A 13,071-nucleotide genomic window follows, 5' to 3' on the forward strand; every position below is an offset into this window, starting at 1 on the left:
TACAGTGGCACAATCTCAGCTGACTGCAACCTCCGCCTCCCAGGTTCAAGTGATTCTCCTGCCTCAGCCTCCTGAGTAGCTGGGATTACAGGCACGCATCACCATGCCTGGCTAATTTTTGTATTTTTAGTAGAGACAGGGTTTCACCATGTTGGCCAAGCTGGTTTCAAACTCCTGACCTCGTGATCCGCCTGCCTCGGCCTCCCAAAGTGCTGGGATTAGAGGCTTGAGCCACTGTGCCCAGCCACTTGTTTCTGTAATGTTGCGTGAGAAATTTCAAGCTATCTTAAGTCTATTTGTACCATCTAGTCATTTAAGGGCTTTTTGTTGTTGTTGTTGTTGGTTTTGACACAGTAATGGGAATACTACATTTTACATTATTACTTTGGCTTAAATGGTCATTGGTGGAAAGATACTGAAATATTACTGAAGCCATTTTTAAGCCACAAACAATTTATATGGAAAGTCTGGGATGGACAACAGGGAATTGCTGGTGATGGTTTCTGTATGTTTTTCACTCACATGAGCTCCTTAAGTATTTATTTGGTTTTGCTCTTGCTGAAGCTGCTTGTGAACAGTTAGTCAGTGCCCAGCAGATACCATTCTGGAGGCTGCTTGATTCAACATCTTAAACTCAGATCGAGTTTGAAACGTTTTCCTTCTTCAGTTAAAAAGGCTGAGTAGTAGATGGTGTGCCTTTTGAAATAGTTACTGAACAGCAAGACTAGTACATTTACTTACTTTAGCACAGTTCATTAATTATCAGATAATTTTTTTAAATGCCTTCTATTGAAGTTGCTTTTCAATCATCCAAGACAGTTTTTATATCTGGCTTTAAAGATTTTAGGACATGATGGACAGAAACTGCTGGAGTGGTTTTTTTCTTTTTTCTTCACAAGCCTTAGTGACTGTAGCTCAGTGGTGATGCACACTGTGGGTATGAAGATCAGGGTTTGAGTTACAGCACTGCTACTGACTATGACCTTGAGCAAATGAGTTGACCTCTATGCTTTTTTTTTCTCTTCTGAAAAATGAGCATATTATTTACCTTCAAGGTGGTTGTAAGAATAAAATGAGATGATGCATGTAGAGTACTCAAGCAGAGAACCTATGCAGAGTAAGCACGCATCAGGAAAAGCCTGCTGGGGAAGCAGAGGGCTTGGGTGGGAGGAAGGGTTTGTTACTGAGCACACTTACCAATGTGCTGCATACCTGGAAGGCGGGAAGGCTTTGTGGAGAAGAGTCCTGGCATGGGCGGCCCCACGCACATCCCAGGGTGTTTTTACAGAAGGGAAGTATTGCCAAGTTTCTCATCAGAGCTTCCTGCTAGGTCCATTCATTCTCCATGGTATTCAGTCATGTCTTTTAACAAGCTGATTTTTAAATAATTGAGTTTTTAAATTATTTTTATGTATTTATTTATTTTTTTGAGACGGAGTCTTGCTCAGCTCAGGCTGGAGTGCAGAGACGTGATCTCAGCTCACTGCAACCTCCGCCTCCTGGTTTCAAGTGATTCCCCAGCCTCAGCCTTCCGAGTAGCTGAAATTACAGGCACGCGCCACCACGCCCAGCTAACTTTTGTATTTTTAGTAGAGACAGGGTTTCACCATGTTTGTCAGGCTGGTCTCAAACTCCTGACCTCAAGTGATCTGCCTGCCTCGGCCTCCCAAAGTGCTGGGAGTACAGGCGTGAGCCACCGTATCTGGCCACCGAGTTTTTATTTTAAATGTATTTTCTTTGTGGGAAACTTGGAAAATACAGAAAAAATATTTAAAGATTAAAAATAATTCATATTCCTGCCTACATTAAGCATTTTGGTTCATTTGAGATCATTTTGTATATAGTTTTGTAATTTTTTTAAACAATATTTACTTGGTAAACATTCAGTGGATATATGTGATTTATCATTAAGATATATCATTATCAGATTATGTAATTGTAGCCATTGTTGGATGTCTTGGAGGTTTTCTGATTTTGTAGACAACTCTTGAGATGAACATCTTTATGCATCAGTTTTTAGTTCCTGAAGGTGGAATTACTGAGCCAATTTTCTTGTGCAAAGTTCATGTCAATTTTAACACACCTTTACCTACACTGGGCATTATTTCTTTGGTTGCCATTTTGATAAGCAAAAATGGTACTTTTCCTTACTTCTGAGGCATAATCAGATTGGCATTTAATCAAACTATTACAATACATGTGGTAAAATTCATTTTTTTTTTTAATTTAACTTCTTTGTTGTTGTTGAGAGAGAGTCTTGCTCTGCCGCCCAGGCTGGAGTACAGTGGTGCAATCTCAGCTCACTGCATCCTCTGCCTCCTGGTTTCAAGCAATTCTCCTGCCTCAGCTTCCTGAGTAGCTGGGATTACAGGCAGCTTCCACCATGCTTGGCTAATTTTTGTATTTTTAGTAGAGACGGGGTTTCACCATGTTGGCCACGTTGGTGGTATAGTGGCGAGCATAGCTGCTTTCCAATTTACTTTATTATTATTATTTTGATTATTTTATTTTTTTTGAGGCGGAGTCTCACTCTCCTACCCAGGCTGTAGTGCAGTGGCGTGATCTCAGCTCACTGCAACCTCCACCTCCCAGGTTCAAGCAATTCTCCTGTCTCAGCCTCCCAAGTAGCTGGGACTACAGGTATGCACCACCACACCCAGCTAATTTTTCGTATTTTTTAGTAGAGACGAGGTTTCACCATGTTGGTCAGGCTGGTCTCAAACTCCTGACCTCAAGTGAACCGCCTACCTGGGTCTCACAAAGTGCTGGGATTACTGGCTTGAGCCACCACACATGGCCTCAGCTCTTCATTATTAAATTGGCTTTGTGTTAGGTGATTTTGCCCAGCTGTAGGTGAATGTAAGCGTTCTGAGCGTGTTTGAAGTAGGCTAGACTAAGCTAGGATGGTGGGTCAGTTAAGTGTATTAAAAATTTTAACATGATATTTTCAGTTTATGGTGAGTTTATCAGGATGTGACCCCATCGTAAGTTGAGGAGCATCTGTAATAGCATTTTGTTTTTTAAAAATATTTAATCATCTTTGTCAACGTCTCTTGAATCCTCAGCGTTGACAACGAAGATGTGTCCCCACCCTCTGCCTCTCAGGCTTGCTAATTGGTGGGTTCTGCTTTCACTTTTACATTGTTGAAGGAGATGGTATTTCCAGTTGTTTTCTGTAGTTCCCTTTTAAAAGCTGAAGCTGATAAACACTTGTTATGACAGTGTAAACTGGGCTTAGTGCTGTGTCAAGCAGTGTGCAAAGATTACATTTCCCCCTCCCCATGTCTTGACTTCTGCATCCCTCAAGAGAGTAAGGTTAAGGTCAAATGGAATGGAGTTTGCTCCTCATATTTCATCAGTTGCTCAAAGGTATTCCCCATTTTAGCTTGTGTTGTGTTTGGATCCTGACTTTCTCGTGGTGGTTTTTCTGGACTTTTATTAGCTTTCTTTTTCATCCTGAGTATTACATGGCGTGCCTTCCATTCTGCCCCTGGATGTTCTTTTTACAGCCCTGGCTCTTGTGGGCCACAACAGTTCTTGAGGTAGGCTGCTAGGGCTCCCATTAGACCCTCTCCATTCCAGTGTTCCAGGGGGCAGATGAGCTCCTATCCCCACTGGCCTGTCTTGCTGGTGTTCAGGGCCCTGGCTTCCACTTTGCGAGGTCACCTTTCAGGATTCGTGTGTATCCACTTTGCTGTGTCAGAAACTCCCTGCTGCTGACCTCCCTCTCTTTGCTGTCATTAATGGATTCTCATTGTGGGAGATAAACATGTGCTCAGCCTAGAATACCACATGATTTTTGTTTTCCTGATTCATTGCTTTTGCCTATTAGCCTTGTTGTTCTAAAGTAGTTTATTTTTCTAGTGTACTTTTTCTTTCCCCTCAATGACCCCCACCCCAAAACTGTGCCTAAATACTATTCACGCAGTCTTTGAGAATCAAACAGGTTCACACACTCGTTCCTGAGTACAGAAACTTACCGAATCACACAGCTGGATAAAGCCGGGATTGAAACCCTGGCAGTCTGGCTTCCAGAGCATTCTGGCTTAGCCACTTATGCCATGGTTTGGCAAAAGTTAGAAACAGCTAATCAGCTAATAAGGGCATGATCACAAGGCATTTTGATAATAAGTTTTTAAAATATACACTATGGGTGTTTTTTGGTTGTGACAATTCTTGGGTCCCTATTCATAGGAGCATCCCCCACACCAATCCCTAGGCACAATCCTGTATCCAGCCTGCTGGACATGACCATTTATTCCATTTCATAAACCCTAAGCATTTGCTCTGCAAACCTACTCCTGCTTGGTCCTTGCTCTTACTCCTTGTCTGAGAAACATGGTGGCTGAGCTTTGTGACTGCAAGGCAGGGCTCATCCTTAGGGTCTACCCTGAGGTATTCTTAGTAGGACTGCTCTTTGATAGGGCAAAGGAGTTTCATGGACCCTTTGAAAATAATTTAGAGGCATTTTCCTCTGGCTTCTCTGAATGAGCTAAGAACCCCTGATAATAAGGAACTGCTGTGGGCCGATGGTCAGTTCCTCCAGCCCCTCCATTCTCGGAAGGTGTCTGGTAAAGCAGCTCACTGTGTGGCTGCGGAAGGGAGACAAACTATGAAGCTGTGCCGATTTCTGGGTTTTTTCCCTTACACATCGGATGGTGTGAGATAGAAATCTGGCAACATAGACGCAGTGTTCATGTCAAGAAAGAGCCACAATAGGTAAGTCCCAGGACTGTTTCTCAGACCTCATGGAAAAGGAGACCTCTTGGAGAAGTGAGAAGCAAAACGAGAAGACGTTTATTCACCTTGGACTGGAAACATAACTCCTTGTAAGCAGTTAGAAGCAACCCTTTTGGATCCAGAGGGGAAAGGGATCGCTGCTCCCAGCAACCTGTGCTTCTGCAGCAAATAGCAGAGAAGACAGATCTCGAGTCCCTCTTAAGTGGGTCCAGCAGGGCACGGGGAGGAGAAGCCTAGCACTCACCAGGTCCTCCCCACCCAAGACAGAGGAAGGCTTGGTGTCCTGGAAAGGCCAGGCAACCCCTGGCACAGGTTCGATGTCCAGGTGGAGCCAGCCCCACACAAAGAGCCTCCTCTGCCATGTCTACTGATCTCAAGCGGGAACCAGGGAAGACGTCTCTAAAGTGGTGCCTTCACAGCATCCTGGCCAGTCAGGAGGGAGCAGCAACCTAAGCCAACTGCCACAGGTTGGCCCTTCCAAACCCCAGCCATGTGAACACCTGGCCCTCCCCACTGTGCTTAGGAACTGAGTGCTTAGGAAACTAAAGGATGGATTGGCCACGGAATGGGCCAGAGGTGCTCCAGAGCCAGCTGAGGCACATCAGGCCAAAGTCACCCTGCACTTTGCCCGAGGCCGCAGTTCCCACCAGGATTCACAAGATTTGGAGTGCTGTCAGAGGAACCGCAGTCATTTATGGCTGTATATTTTGTACTAGAAAAAAGTCACTAGGAATTCATGGGTGATATTGCTTAGGACAGTGGTTCTTAAAGTACCGTCAACATCACTTAGCACCTAAGTGCTTACCAGAAACTACTTCATCAAAAACTCTGGAAATGAGACCCAACCTTTTAACAACCCACCCAGGTGATGGGACGCATGTTCAGTTTGGTGAGCCATGACTTAGGATAAAGCTAAGTAAAAGTGAGTAAGACATAGATGGTGGCAAAAATTGTGAAGATCAGGTTTGAGGAACAGTGGTCTAAAGCTTCATGACCACAAAAATTAGAAGGGACCACATTTTAAAGATGTGAAATTAACAGCTTTACTTTTGTGCAAGAGGTGGCAGAAAAAAGATCAGCTGTGGTAATTAGGGCCCATGGGGCTGAGCATCATCACCCCGGGAGCCATGGGCCTCGCTGGGCCAAAAACAGTGTGGTCCCTGGGCTGCAGAAGTTCTGAGCATTTCCAGTTTTCTTAGCTGAAGTTTGATTCAGCCTTCAATGGTGTTTACATTGTACTTGTTTATAAATCCAAGGAACCAGGAAAGAAACAGTAACTAAGACTCAGAATTTTCAGGCACACATTACAAAGTTGCCAGCACATTTTCAGCCACCCACCAGGTGCACATAAGCTCTGCATACAGAACAGACACCAGTCAGGGTGGCACAGCAAAAGGGCCAAACGACTTCCAAACTACAGAGAATCTCAGGCCATCTGCCTTGGGAGGTCTTTTTGGCAGCCATAACAAATATGGCAACTACTACAAAGAACAGTCTGAAGAAGTGACGCACAGGATGCTGACAGACCCTTAGTAGAGATCCTTATTCCAAAGGGGCATCAGCTGCCTGCTAATCCATCCAGGGTCAGGAGGAGACTCCTAGTGAGGCCGCTACTGCAGTCTAAGGAGTGGGGACAACCACTAGTCAGACGGGAGCAGCCCAGCTCTGAAGAGGAGGGGCTGTCACCTGATCCTGCCTGTACCCCCATCGAGCTCTGGGGACCAAGCAAAATCAGAGCTCCAGGCACACCTCAAAGCTCGCTTGACAACTGAAGGAGCCGTTGTGTGTGCACTGTAGGTAAGGTCATGGTAGAGCTGCCTGGGAAAGGGTGGAAGACACACTACAATTTATGATTGGATACAGGGCTTGTGGGCAGCTTCCAAATTTTTCATAATCTACTTTTAAATTAAAAAACCATTTTGGGCCAGGCACGGTGACCCATGCCTCCCGGCACTCTGGGAGCCAAAAGTGGGAGGATTGCTTGACCTCGAGTTTGAGACCAGCCTGGGTTCACAGTGAGACCACATCTCTACAAAAAAAAATTTTTGTAATTAGCTGGGCATAATGGCATATACCTGTAGTCCCAGCTACTCAGTAGGCTGAGGCAGGAAGATCAGCCTGAGCCTGGGAAGTCAAGGCTGCAGTCAGCCATGATCACACTGGTCTGAGTCTGGGTGACAGGGGGACCCTGTCTCCAAAAAAACCCCAAACAAAAAATAATTTTAAAAATTACTGGCTGGGCATGGTGGCTCACACCTATAATCCCACGCTTTGGGAGGCCAAGGCAGGTGGATTACCTGAGGCCAGGAGTTCGAGACCAGTCTGGCCAACATGGTGAAACCCTGTCTCTACTAAAAATACAAAATTAGCCTGGCGTGAGGGCACACACCTGTAATCACAGCTACTTGGGAGGCTGAGGCAAGAGAATCACTTGAACCTGGGAGGCGGAGGTTGCAGTGACTGAGATTGTGCTATTGCACTCCAGCCTGGGGGACAAGAGTGAAACTCGGTCTCAAAAAGCAAAACAAACAAAATTGCTACTATACATAGACTGCTTTACTGTTGTCATTGCAGACCTGATGTTTGTAGGTTTCAGTGAATGTAAAATGTAAAAGAATGTGTGGATGAACGGTTTTGCTGTCGTTTTTGAGACAGAGTTTCGCTCTTGTCACCCAGGCTGGAGTGTCATGGTGCAGTCTCGGTTCACTGCAACCTCAGCCTCCCCAGTATCTGGGATTACAGGTGTGCACCACCACGCCCGGCTAATTTTTAGTAGAGACGGGGTTCCATCATGTTGGCCAGGCTGGTGGTCTCGAACTCCTGACCGCAGCTGAGCCACTGCACCCGGCCGGATGAATGCATTTTTTAAATATTAAACTTAGGTTACAAGCACATAATAAAGCAGTACAAATCTCCTACAGTTTTCGCTAATGAAAATTGGGATGCCATTTAGATTACAAAGAAGTCTGAGGAGAATGTCCTACAGACTAGTTTCACATGCATATGCTGTCCTTACATGCTTTGTATACAGACATTCAACACATCAGTACACAAAGCAACAAGTTCCACGAACTCAGCACCACAGGAAAGGTTTACAAGAAATCCAAGAAAATGGCTATGCTGCCTCATTAACAAACTCCCGCCTCCTATCTGAGTTAGCCATTGCTTCTGAAAACAATGTATCTCTTTAAAAGCCCTATTTAAGAACATTGGCCAACTCCTCCACTCTTCCTCTGCCAATCCTGCTCTGATTAAGTGCTTGACAAATCCAGTATTTATTGATTTGGAATTTCAAGTAAGTTTTGTTTTTAAGAGCACACAGACATTTAAGCCCTTAAACCAGAAGTAGTGATAAATACTGCTACTTTCTATTGAGGCCGAGTCTCCAACACCCAGGCTATAGTTGCCGTGGCGTGATCTCAGCTCACTGCAGCCTTGACCTCGGGCTCAAGTGATTCTTCCACGTCAGCCTCCCAAGTAGCTAGGACTACAAGCCCATGGTACCACCATGATACCATGCCGGGCTAGTTTTTTGTTTTTTTGTTTTGTAGAGATGGGGGTCTCTCTGTTGCTCAGGCTGGTTTCAAACTCCAGGGCTCAAGCAGTCCACTCACCGTGGCTTCCCAAAAGGCTGGGAATACAGGGATGAGCCACCGTGCCCAGCCAGTGGATGCTTCTGACATGTTACGTGCAAACAAAGCCAGACCTCTCGGGCCTCAGGGTTGCTTCCTGGGATGATCCTATTCTACTGAACTCACACTGATACCTATAAAGCAAGCAGCAGCATCACGCTTTTGGGAAAGGCCAATATCTTTTCCTGTCGATCATACCAATTCCAGGCGCCCTCCTAACAGGAGGGATCCAGACTATGGTGTCCGTCACTGAGCATTCACCCAGCAAAGCCACTTAAAACAGCTCAGCGAGCCCTGGAAGGAAACTTGGATTCAGAAGTGATACTTGTTTAAGACCTATCCACATTACTCTGGCTTAAGAAGGCCTGAAAAACCAGAAAAACACCCAGCTATGGGTGAAAATACTTACAGGTGAATGTTTTTGTCTAGGATTAGCATTAAGATACTTTAGGAAAAAATAATGGGTAGGATGAGACAAGAACAACAAACTCAAGAAAAGACAGCTATGAGGAAATAACCATTACCCATTAAGTTTTCCCTTTAATGACCGTGAGGATAAAGTCATGACAATGCAGTCACCACCCACTTTTTGGGAAAAAAAAAAAAACAATGCCAATGTGGGAAGTGACTGAGTCCCAAGCTTATCTACTGTAGGATCCAAGACAGAGACAATCTCAGTGCTGGAGAATGCACTGAGAACATAGAGGAGAAGGCTACAAAGAACACTGAGTATACAAATGCACACAGATAGATGTGTGCAGATATATATACACATAGATTTCCTGTCCGCTACAGAGGTCTAGAAACAATAACACCCCAGTAGCAGTAAGCCCTCAGAGCGTCCAGATCTTGGTTTCTGAATGCTGTCTTCTAGTAAAGGGAACCAGGGCTCGTTAGAAAAATGGCTGAATCAGGCCAGGCGTGGTGGGTCACGCCTGTAATCTCAGCACTTTGGGGGGCTGAGGCGGGTGGATCATGAGGTCAGAAGTTCAAGACCAGCCTGGCCAATATGGTGAAACCCCATCTCTACTAAAAATAGATACAAAAATTAGCCGGGTGTGGTGCACGCACCTGTAGTCCCAGCTACTTGGGAGGCTGAGGCAGGAGAATCGCTTGAACCTGCGAGGTGGAGGTTGCAGTGAGCTGAGATGGTGCCACTGCACTCCAGCCTGGGTGACAGAGTGAGACTCCATCTCAGGAAAAAAAAAAAAAAAATGCTGAATCAGGACTAGGGGAAGGAAAAGAACAAGATGAACCCCAAATATCTCAATGTGTCAAAAGTTAGTCTTCAAAAAATGATGGGGACAAATGACAGTTTTTGTGGACATAGAAAAGCCCATCCTACAATTTATAAGGAATCCTAAGGGACCCTGAATAACCAAAAACAATCTTGAAAACTTAGCTGAAGGACTCATAGGTTAAGATTTCAAAATTTACTACAGTAATCAAATCAGTGTGGTACTAGCACAACGACAGACATATAGGAGGCTGGGTGTGGTGGTTCACGCCTGTAATCCCAGCACTTGGGAGGCCGAGGTGGCAGGATCACTTGAGCCCAGGAGTTCAAGACCAGCCTGAGCAACTTGGTAAAACCTTGTCTCTACAAAAAAAGAAAAAATTAGCCAGTCATGGTGACATGGTGACACATGACATGGTGACACACGCCTATAGTCCCAGCTACCTGGGAGGCTGTGAGCCAAGACTGCGCCACTGCACTCCAGTCTGGGCAACAGAGTAAGACCCTGTCTCAAAAAAAAAAAAAAAAAAAGGAAGAGAGTCCAGAAGTAAGTCCTTCCATGTAATTTTTGACAAGGGTGCCAAGACCATTCAATGGGGGAGGGACAGTCTTTTCACAAATACTGTTGGGAAAACAGTGTCCACTTGCCAAAGAATGAAACTGGACCCTTACCTAACACCATACACAAAATTAGCTCAAAATAGATGAAAGACCTAAATCTAAGACTAAAACTAAAACATGAGGCAAATCTTCATGAGTTGGACTTAGCAATGTTTTCTTAAGTATGACACCAGAAACAGGCAACAAAAGAAAGTAATAGACAAACTAGACTTCATCAAAATTAAAACCTTTTTTGCATCAAAAGTTTTTCTGCAAAAAGCTTTTGCAGAATGAAAAAGCAACTCACAGAATGGGAAGAAAAAAACTGCAAGTCACATCTGTTAAGGGATTAATATCCGGAATACATAGAATACTCCTAAAATTCAACAACAAGCAACAAGATTCAAACAAAATGGGCAAGACTTGGACAGACATTTATCCAAAGAAGATAGACAAATGGCCAATAAATACAAAAAGAAGTTCAACATCGTTAGGGAAATGCAAACCAAAACCCCCATGAGATACCACCTCACATCCACTAGGACAGCTACTATTTAACAAAACAAAATAAACATTGGCGACAATGTGGAGAAACTGGAACCATCATGCACTGTTGGAAAGTGATGGCTGCAGTGGGAAACTGGCAGTTCCTCAATATACTAAAAATAATAGGCCGGACGCAGTGGCTCACGCCTGTAATCCCAACACTTTGGGAGGCCAAGGCGGGCAGATCACTTGAGGTCGGGAGTTCAAGACTAGCCTGGCCAACATGGTAAAACCCCGTCTCTACTAAAAATACAAAAATTAGTCAGGTGTAGTGGTGGGCCCCCGTAATCCCAGGTACTCGGGAGGCTGAGGCAGGAGAATCACTTGACCCTGGGAGGTGGAGGTTGCAGTGAGCCGAGATCGTGCCACTGACACCAGCCTGGGCAGCAAAGGGAGACTCCCATCTCAAAAAAAAAAAAAAAAATTATATGCAGCAATTCCACTTCTGGGTACATACCCCACCAATATTCACATGTAGAACCAACTGAAGTGCTTTTTTTTTTTTTTTTTTTTTTTAAGACTGAGTCTCACTCTATTGCCCAAGATGGAGTGCAGTGGCGCAATCTCAGCTCACTGCAACCTCCACCTCCTGGGTTCAAGTGATTCTTCTGCCTCAGCCTCGAGAGTAGCTGGGACTACAGGCACGCGCCACCACGCCCAGCTGATTTGCATATTTTTAGTAGCTACGGGGTTTCACTATGTTGGCCAGGCTGGTCTTGAACTCCTGATCTCAGGGGATCCATTTGCCTCGGCCTCCCAAAGTGCTGGGATTACAGGTGTGAGTCACCGTGTCCAACCCCAAGTGCCTATTGACAATGTATTGATAATCAAAATGTGGAATATATACACACAATGGAATATTACTCAGCCTTAACAAAGGAGGGAAACTGACATATTACAACATGGATAAACCTTAACGACATTAGGCTATGTAAGATAAACCAGCCACAGAAGGGCAGATACTGTATGATTCCATTTATAGGAGGTTCCTAGAGTGAAAATCATAGACAAGTGGTGGTTTCCAGGGGCTGGAGGGAGCATGCAAGGGGAGTTAGTGTTTCATGGGGACAGTTTAAGTTTTACAAAATGAAAAGTTATGGAGTTGGATTGTGGTGGCTACACATTATGAATAAACTGTACACTCAAAAGTAGTTAGCAGTCTGGGCAACATAGAAAGACCTCGACTGTACAAAAAATAAAAAAATTAGCTGGGCATGGATGTGCACACCTGTAGTCCCAGCTACTCAGGAGGTTGAGGTAGGAGGAAAGCCCAGGAGATCAAGGTTGCAGTGAGCCAGGATCACACTGCTGTACTCCAGCCTGGATGACAGATTGGGATGCTGTTGTTTTTTTTTTTAAAAAAAAAAGGTGGTTAATAGGATGGTAAATTTTCTGTGTCTTACCACAATTTTTTACAATTTTAAGATGGAAACATGCCAAAAGGATACAAGAGTCACCTTGACAGGTCTTCTGATGTCCAAATTTGAAGTAATTTGAACATCAAATAAATGGTTGCAATGGATTGCGACCCAGACTAGGAGTCCATTAGCTGACATATCGCCTCAATGGGGAGGGAAGGCGCCTCCATGCAGGGGCAGGGTGTCAGCAGAAGGAACATTGGACATGGAGGCTCATGGATGGGCAGTGGTGGTGGAGTCACATGGGATTGTCAATGAAGGACAAGGATGGAGGGTAGAGGTCTAAAGAGGAACAGGCTGGTCATGTGCTTTGAGGATGCCTCCCCACAAAACACTCCTTGATTACCAAGAGACATAGTGTGACCTGACAGTGAAGCAATCTGCCTGGGTCACCAAGGTTAACAAACTGTATGCCCCTGGAGTGACATACAGAGAAGAGCGCACCATTTCTGTGGCTTTCCTGCCACAAAAGTGCTGCCTAGGTCTGGTCACCATCATCCAGACCCAGGCTGAGGGTGTACTACAGAGAGGTCTGCGGGCTTCACCCCACTAGGACGTGAAACACAGACACCGAGAGGACTGAAGCAGACAGCAGGAGAAAACTAAAGGCAACACATACCTCTTGACAGGGACCCTGGACCAGGAAAGGACAAGACACTGTTGGGACAGCTGGCGAGATCTGCATGGGGTCCATGGACTGGATGCAGTGTTCACTCCCTGACTTGGGGGAATATCTAAATTTTGAAGAGAGAGGGAGACTGGGGGAGACATGTACATGTGAAATTATGTACATATAATTTCAGTAAAATGTGCCTTTTCTCTGTGAAATTATTTTAAAATAAAATTTTAAAAGTTAAAGGACTAGGTGCAGTGACTCACACCTGCAATCCCAGCATTT

The sequence above is a fragment of the Pongo pygmaeus genome, chromosome 21 (genome assembly GCF_028885625.2).
Source record: "Pongo pygmaeus isolate AG05252 chromosome 21, NHGRI_mPonPyg2-v2.0_pri, whole genome shotgun sequence".
NCBI lineage: Eukaryota > Metazoa > Chordata > Mammalia > Primates > Hominidae > Pongo > Pongo pygmaeus.